We start from the raw sequence: 7946 nt of genomic DNA on the forward strand, positions 1-7946 counted from the left end.
TACATTTTATTAAGATTATTTGATAAGAAAATTAAATGTTAAGATTGATTGTACAAAATAGAATATATTTACTGAAAATGAGTTAATCTCAGTTTATTTCTCTTAATTCAATAATCTTAAAAAAATGTAAAATTAAAATAACTTTACACAATATAAGTGGATCATATATATATAATTTAATGCAAAATTAAATGCTCAAACTATATTTAAAAATTGATCTTTGATGTCTAAATTTTTTTGCTAAAGTTAAATAATGTTTTTTCGTTATATTTTTAGTTGTCTATCATTAAAAAAACATGTTAAATGACGTATATCACATTTATATATTTTTTAAACATTATTTGTTTTATATTAATCCTATAAATTGGGGGAATCAATATCACACCAAAACCAAAGTCCAAAGAGGTAAAGTAGCACGAGTGGACAGTTTCCACAACTTCTCCGATCACCGTTCCCCTTATCATTTTGCTTGAACCAAAAGATAAACGGTATTATTATTACTAACCCTAAAATAACAAATTTATTAAGATTATTTTTTGTTGCGCTTCCGGTTATAAGGCTTTGTCTTGGCTAATTCGAGCTGACTCAGTTCACAGACCTAGTTTTGGTAGGTGAGTATTTTAACAGTGATTTTTTACATATACAAAATGACTCGAACTTGAGATATTGTTTAAACAATATCTAGTTGATTACCACTTAAACCAACTCCTGTCAATTATTTTAAGATTATCTTCAAAGAGAATTTATGCGGATTAATTTTTTTTATAAATTTAATAAATTTGTTAAAGTCAAATTTACTGAATAACGATTATATTTATATATTTTATTAATTTATAAATAACAATAGTGATCTTATATCTACCATCAACATATAAGGAGCCAATACATAAACTATGAACTATAAAAGAAGAGGGATAATTCTTCTTCTTAACTATCAAGATTCTCCTTCATATTTTTATCACGAATATTATTGATTAATCATTGTACAACCATTGACGATAATTTTTAATCCAAATAAAAAAAATCATCAACAATCATCACAATTTATTTATTTCCAACAACAAATTCAAAATAATTAATTTTTATAAAAAATATTTAAGATAACAACTAAAGTGAAAATCTTTTAAAAAAAACTTATAAGTTGGTAAATTGCTCGAATAATATGGTAGAAAAAAATTGTACATATGTGATCCACCATAAATTATTTTTTTGTTGAATTTTCATAAATTATTTTTTGAATTATGATGATTGTTATATTATCTTAAGATTTAATTAGGACTATACGATGATTTAAAAAAATAGGTAAAAGGATATTTGAGGCTCCTGTACTTGTCCAAAAAACCAATGTGGCCCTCAACATTTTTTTGTACTCAATATGACCATCGAACTTATAAAAGGAACACAATGTGGCCTTTTGACCAACGATTTCCCTCGTTGATCTTTACAATACTAACGTGACAATTCACGATGCTGATGTGATAGTTTACAATGATTGGTGACGTAACTAATGACATGACATGTGAGCTAAATTAATTTTTTTCAAGTTCGAGGGTAAATTATTTTTTTTAAGTTTAAGGGTCTATTTGATTTTTAAAAAATAAAAATAATTTAATTTTATAATATAAAGTATTAAATATAAAAAATAAAAAATAAAAATTGAATTACTAATATATATATATATATTATTTTGTTTGAAAAATAAAAATAAAATAAAATACATGTCAAAATTGTCTCTAAATTCTAATGTGAATTTTATTTCATTTTTATCTTGTTGAGACATATTTGTTATTTCTTTATTTTTTTAAAAAAGTAAATACTAGAGTGACAAAAAAAATGCCGAACACGTGAAGTTTATATATACTTAAATTTATAGATTTGTATCTAATAAAAATTAATAGGGTAAGTCGATATTTTCACTTTTTCATAAGATCAAGTTTAGGTGAAATTTACATTCATATATCACATTATATTCACTAAAAAATGTTCCTTTTAATTGAATAGCTTTTTTTTATTTTTTAATTATATAATTTCATGATAATTTATACAAATTTTAATTACATAATTTTTAAATTTTATCTTTTATAATACTTTATAATATTTATTTAATTCATTTTTAATAAAAATTTAGTGAAATATAATTTAAAAAGACGCTTATAATTTTAGATAACTGAATGTAAATATATAAAATAAAATTTGTGTAGGAAGAATGGATTTAGATTTATATAAATAAAAGTAAAGTTAAATTTGAACTAAAAAAAGTAATAATATATATATAATTTTTATTTTTGGTATTATTATATTTAATTTTTTTAGTATTTTTATATTTTGAATCTTAAATATTTTTATTTTAAAAAAATCAAATAAGTCCTTAAACTTCTAAAAATAAATTTGGCCCTTAAACTTGAAGGAAACCAATTTAACCCATCTGCCACATCACTAGCTACCATGAACTGCCACGTTAGCACTGTTAATTACCACATCAGCACCGTATAGTGCCACATCAACATTATAATAATCAATGATGAAAATCATTGATCAAAGGGTCACGTTAAATTCTTTTTATAAATTTGAGGACTGCATTAAGTAAAAAAAATATATAAAAGGTCATATTGGATTTTTTAGATCAGTACAATGACCCAAGTACCTTTTATAAAAAAAATACATATAAATTGTATGACGATTTTATGCTCTCACGTCGCTTGTCAGGTTTACTGCGTTAAAAAATTGTCAGGTTTACTTCTCAAAATATTATGTAATCTTGACTTATTCTTCGAGTACTATAACGATGTCTTTAATTAAAAAAAATCTAATATATTTTATATACACAAAATTTTCAGCACATTATGTCAACGATTTTACGTTACAAGTCAAAACGTAATATCTTCCGGTATGTTTTTAAGGTTAATATTTTCGGGGTGTTAATCATAGTTTTTGTGGATCAATGAATGGTTACCAGTTATCATAATTTGAGGCGGCATTTTACCTAATTATAATTAGAGAAAATAACCTCAGTGACCAAAAATCCCATATAATATACGATTTTAACCAACTTTTTCCGGATTTGCCAAAATGACCAACAAAATCGCAATGCGATCGCTAATTCGCAACGCGATCTCCATTATCGCAAATTCGCGTTGCATTTTCGCAATGCGATAGTTGAAAATCGCGTTGCGATGGTCTACAGTATCGTTGCGATTTTCCCAATTCGCAATGCGAATAAGTAAATCGCAACGCGAATTGGGAAATTCGCAATGCGAATAAGTAAATCGCAACGCGAATTAAGAAAATCGCAATGCGATACTGACTATCGCAATGCGATAATAAAAAATCGCAACGAGATACTTACTTTCGCAACACGATACTGACTTTCGCAACGCGATAATACATAATCGCAATGCGATTTTCAAAGCGCCATTAGTATCCTGGCCAAGTATTTTATTTTTAAATTCCAAACATGAATATAAATATATATTGGAACACTGAACTGTCCACAGTATATCCCGTAATCGCAACTCATAACCTAAAACCTAAAATCACAACTCAGTCCCATCTCCATCTCTCACTCTCTCACCCATCTCCGACGAAATCCGTCTATCTAAATCTCTCAGAGCCATCCTCACAATCAGAAATGGAAAATCAACCAAATCAACCAACGAGGGTTAGTTTTTTTAATTATTTTCTTTTTGAAATTTTTGCATTATTATTAGGTTTTTCATATTGAAATTGATGATAGGTTTACTGGTAATTTCAATAATAGATTAACCATTTCACTTAGATTGCTTATTAAATCAACCAAGAATCGCAACGCGAAATGCAAATCGCAACGCGATTTTAGTTTCGCGTTGCGATTCTCTCGTTGCGATAGTCATTTTAGTGTTGCGATTTTCATTTTCAGAAACTATTCTTCTTCTGCAAATTGAAACTTGAATGAATTGCATTACTTCAACCAAAAAACAAAGACAAATACGAAATTCACAGTGTTGCATATTTAAGTTTGAAGAATAAACTACTACTATTTATGTTTATTATTGTTTTTGGTATATCTTCACAGTGTAGTTTTTGATATATCTAATTTAGTATGTTTATTGTTTTTGTAGAACTTTTATTCGGCTCAATTGACCTTGAGAAATAAAGTCAGCCTGGCCAAAACAATTGCGTCGAAGCTTTCACCTGCACAAAGAAAAATGTTTGAGGATACATGCTTCGGGCCATGGCTGAAAGTACAACATCCCGGTGGAGATGCGATGTTGACACACCTGTTTCTTCAAACCATGACTAGAGATCTACCAGAGACTATACAACGTCGTGATGAAGAGATATGGTTTGATTTTCCACCGGCGTATACGTGTTTTGGGCGGGAGGAGTTTTGCTTAATCACCGGTCTACGCTTCGGACACGATGATGTAGGTCGGTACACTAGACACATTACCCGCCCATCATGGCTATCCCGGGTTTTCCCTGAGCTGGAGAGGCCGAGTCTACACGTAGAAGACCTGACAAGATTTTTGAATAATAAAGATGGTTTTACTCGGATGGATGACGTCGACGTTGTCCGAGTATGCCTTCTAATTCTTTTGCATGCCGACTTTTTAGGCAGAGAGGCCAGACAACCTATTCCAAATGATCTAATCAAATTGGTAGAAGACCTAAATGCGTGGAACCTGTTTCCGTGGGGCTCGTATTTATGGAAAGCTACATGGAATAAGTTATCGTCTGCCTTGGATGATCGAAAAAGTTTGCATGGCGATGGTTCCAAATACATTTTGACAGGCTTTATTTGGGCCTTTAAGGTAAGAATTTTTATATAATGTTTCCAAAATTATAAGTAATTATTTAACAATTACTAATGTTTGTTATTATATTGTTTGTAGATTTGGATATTTGAGGTCTTTCCCGCCATGAAGACATATGCAATAAAAACTTCAAATAATATTCCCAGGGCTATTTCCTGGAAGAGGAAACGAACCTTGCAATGGGAAGATTTACTACGGTATACGACAATAAATAATGTAAGTTAACATAAATACTACCATATGTTTATAAACAAGTTATTACTAGTACACATTTAACTTTGTTTAAGCTTTTATATTGTTAGGAGGCCAACACTTCTCTACAGAGGCTGACACCCACGGAAGCTGAGCTTGCCACTGATTGGTGGCAAGCTAGTAAGCGTTTTTTTGATGGAACGGTTGATGAGCAGCCTCCACTTCGGGAGCCATCACCTCGCCCAGAGCTATCACCTCACCTAGAGCCATCATCTGATCGACCCGGCTATACACCTCCACAACGACAGCCATCACCTATTCTTTCACATCATCGAGCCTCTTCTCCACCATCACCGCAAGATAGGCGACCGGCAAAGATGTCACGACGTTTATCTCCCTGTTCTCCACCTCCACCTCAACGGGATGAGTTAGGGGAGTTACGTGATGAGGTCAATGCCTTGCGTGAGGAGGTCGGTACTTTACGCAAAGACGATGGTGCATGGCGTGTTGAGGTGTCTACATTACGCGGTGAGGTAGCCGCTCTACGTGAGATGGTAGCATCGTTGCAGAATGAGGTTCATACTCTACGCAACGAGGTAAGTTTAAGATTTTTCATACTCGTAATTCATTCGGTTGCTTCCAATCTGTTTTTGTTAGTATTTGTTTTTGGTTTTGTTTTTGTCTTTTGGTTGAAGTAATGCAATCCATTCAAGTTTCAATTTGCAGCAGAAGAATAGTTTACTTTCGCAACACGAAAATGACTATCGCAACGCGGAAATGGCTTTCGCAATGCGAAATGAAAATCGCAACGACAAAAGCGCAACGCGAAATGAGATCGCAACGACAAAATCGCAACGCGAAATGAAATAGCAACGACAAAATCGCAACGCGAAACACAAATCGCATTGCGATTTTCATTTCGCGTTGCGATTTTGTCGTTGCGATTTCATTTCGCGTTGCGATTTTGTCGTTGCGATTTTCATTTCGCATTGCGATAGCCATTTCCGCGTTGCGATAGTCATTTCGCGTTGCGATTTTAAGTTTCGTGTTGCGAAAGTAAACTATTCTTCTTCTGGAATGTTTATATATGTTGTCCTTTTAAATGTTTATATAAGTGCTTACTTCTGGAATGTTATCTGAGCATTTTGTGAACTATGATAGAATAATGATTTGGGTGAATACAATGCTAGTTTGAAACATATTTGTCTTTGTTTAATATCATGTCTGTTTATTTACTGATTTATGTATTAATTTTTTTTTTAGCGGCCCGATAAGGTGGATGCTTTACGTCGGGTTTTCCTTGCACGACGGAGTTCACGCATCAGACGGCGTGGACGTGCTATTACGTCTCCGTTCACCCCAATGGTGCGAAGACTCCGCAAGAAGAAGCCCGACTCACCGGTCATCCCTCAAGAGTCCCCTCCAATCGTTCAAGAGGCCCCTATTCTCCCTCAAGATTCCCCCCCACCGTTCAAGAGGCCACTGTCATCGTTGAAGAGGTCCCTCCACCATTCCAGAGCCGATTCACATGGGGTAATATATCGAAGTATTGAGAAACCCCCACCGGTTCCGGACATGATGGATGAGAGTTGGCTCTCGTATGAGTTACGGCTAGTACCCTTCCGGTATCTGAAGTGGAGAGGAGACAACTACCGGAAACAATTGTGGATAATACCCTTTGGGCTAAGACCGCAGTTGATTTTTATCTACATGAGCGGAGCCAAGGGTGTTACACTGACATCAGCAAACTCAACGATGAAATGTTTTGTTGCTTGATCGGTCTTGGTGGGGTGTGCTATTAGGGGTTGAAGACAGTGGCTATTTGGATGGGGAGGTAAGACTATATTTGTCTTATATATGATTTTGATTAATTTGTTTAAAAATTAATGTAATTCACTAATATATGTATTTTTTTGTAAAACAGCATATCGATGCATGGGTGTTACGTCTACTAATAATAAGGAAGCTTAGGAAAAATAAAAAAAATTCGCTATATACAATAATGCCGACGTCTTTTCACGCAGTTCACTTGAAGAATCAACGAGATGAATCATTTTTGTTGGGCAATGGACAAGCTAAACTTTATCCTGCATGGTGGGAGGTCGATAAGGTTAGTGTTAATTTTTTAAATTTTTTAAAGGTGTTAATAAATAAGTGCACAAATAAATGAATTATTACTTATGATCGCAGGTGTTTATCCCTGTTTTGGAACGTCGTCACTGGCTTCTCGTCCAACTTCAGCTCCCATCCCTGAAGATAATAGTGTATGACAGCATGATCAATTACATATCACTGTCTGATTTGAGAGATATTTTCAAGGGATGGAGCTCTCATTTGGCTAAATTCTTGGATGGGATTAAGTATTGGAGTCATTCTGGACACAAGAAGCCAAAGAAGTTCAATGTCACAGTTGTCAGAGACGAGACCGCGCCACAGCAATCGCCGGGAGCCAGAGGGGATTGTGGTCCTCTCGTATGCCTTTGCTTGGCGCGTTTGACGACGGGAAGCACAGAGTTTTTACCTCCCACCGATAGAGATAGAGCTGCAGTAGGCTTGTGGTTTCAGCATTATATGGCTAGAGCAATATATTCGAGACGCTGCCTACCTGAATCCGCATTATGAAAGTGTCCATTGTTAATTGGTAAGTCAAATGCAAGTTTTGTTAACATATATACTCCTTTTGGTTTGAAAATGTTTGGTTAAGTACCTAGAATTCAATAATTTGCTGTTTGTAGGTTTTAGATGTGTGGGAAGTCTTGTTTGAGCAAATGTTTGGTTTCTGCAGGTTAATCCTTAAGTGAGCTGCGTGAAATGGATGTACGGGGTCACAAAGTTGTTGATTCTTGATTCAATAATTGATGAAGAAATAAGAATTATTATTATTTTTTGATTGTTTAATTGATTTGTAAAAGATGATTTGTAAATGTTGATTTGTTTAATTGATGTGTACATAATTTGTGT

Source organism: Hibiscus syriacus, unplaced genomic scaffold (assembly GCF_006381635.1).
Source record: "Hibiscus syriacus cultivar Baekdansim isolate YM2019G1 unplaced genomic scaffold, ASM638163v2 tig00112383_pilon, whole genome shotgun sequence".
Classification (NCBI taxonomy): domain Eukaryota; kingdom Viridiplantae; phylum Streptophyta; class Magnoliopsida; order Malvales; family Malvaceae; genus Hibiscus; species Hibiscus syriacus.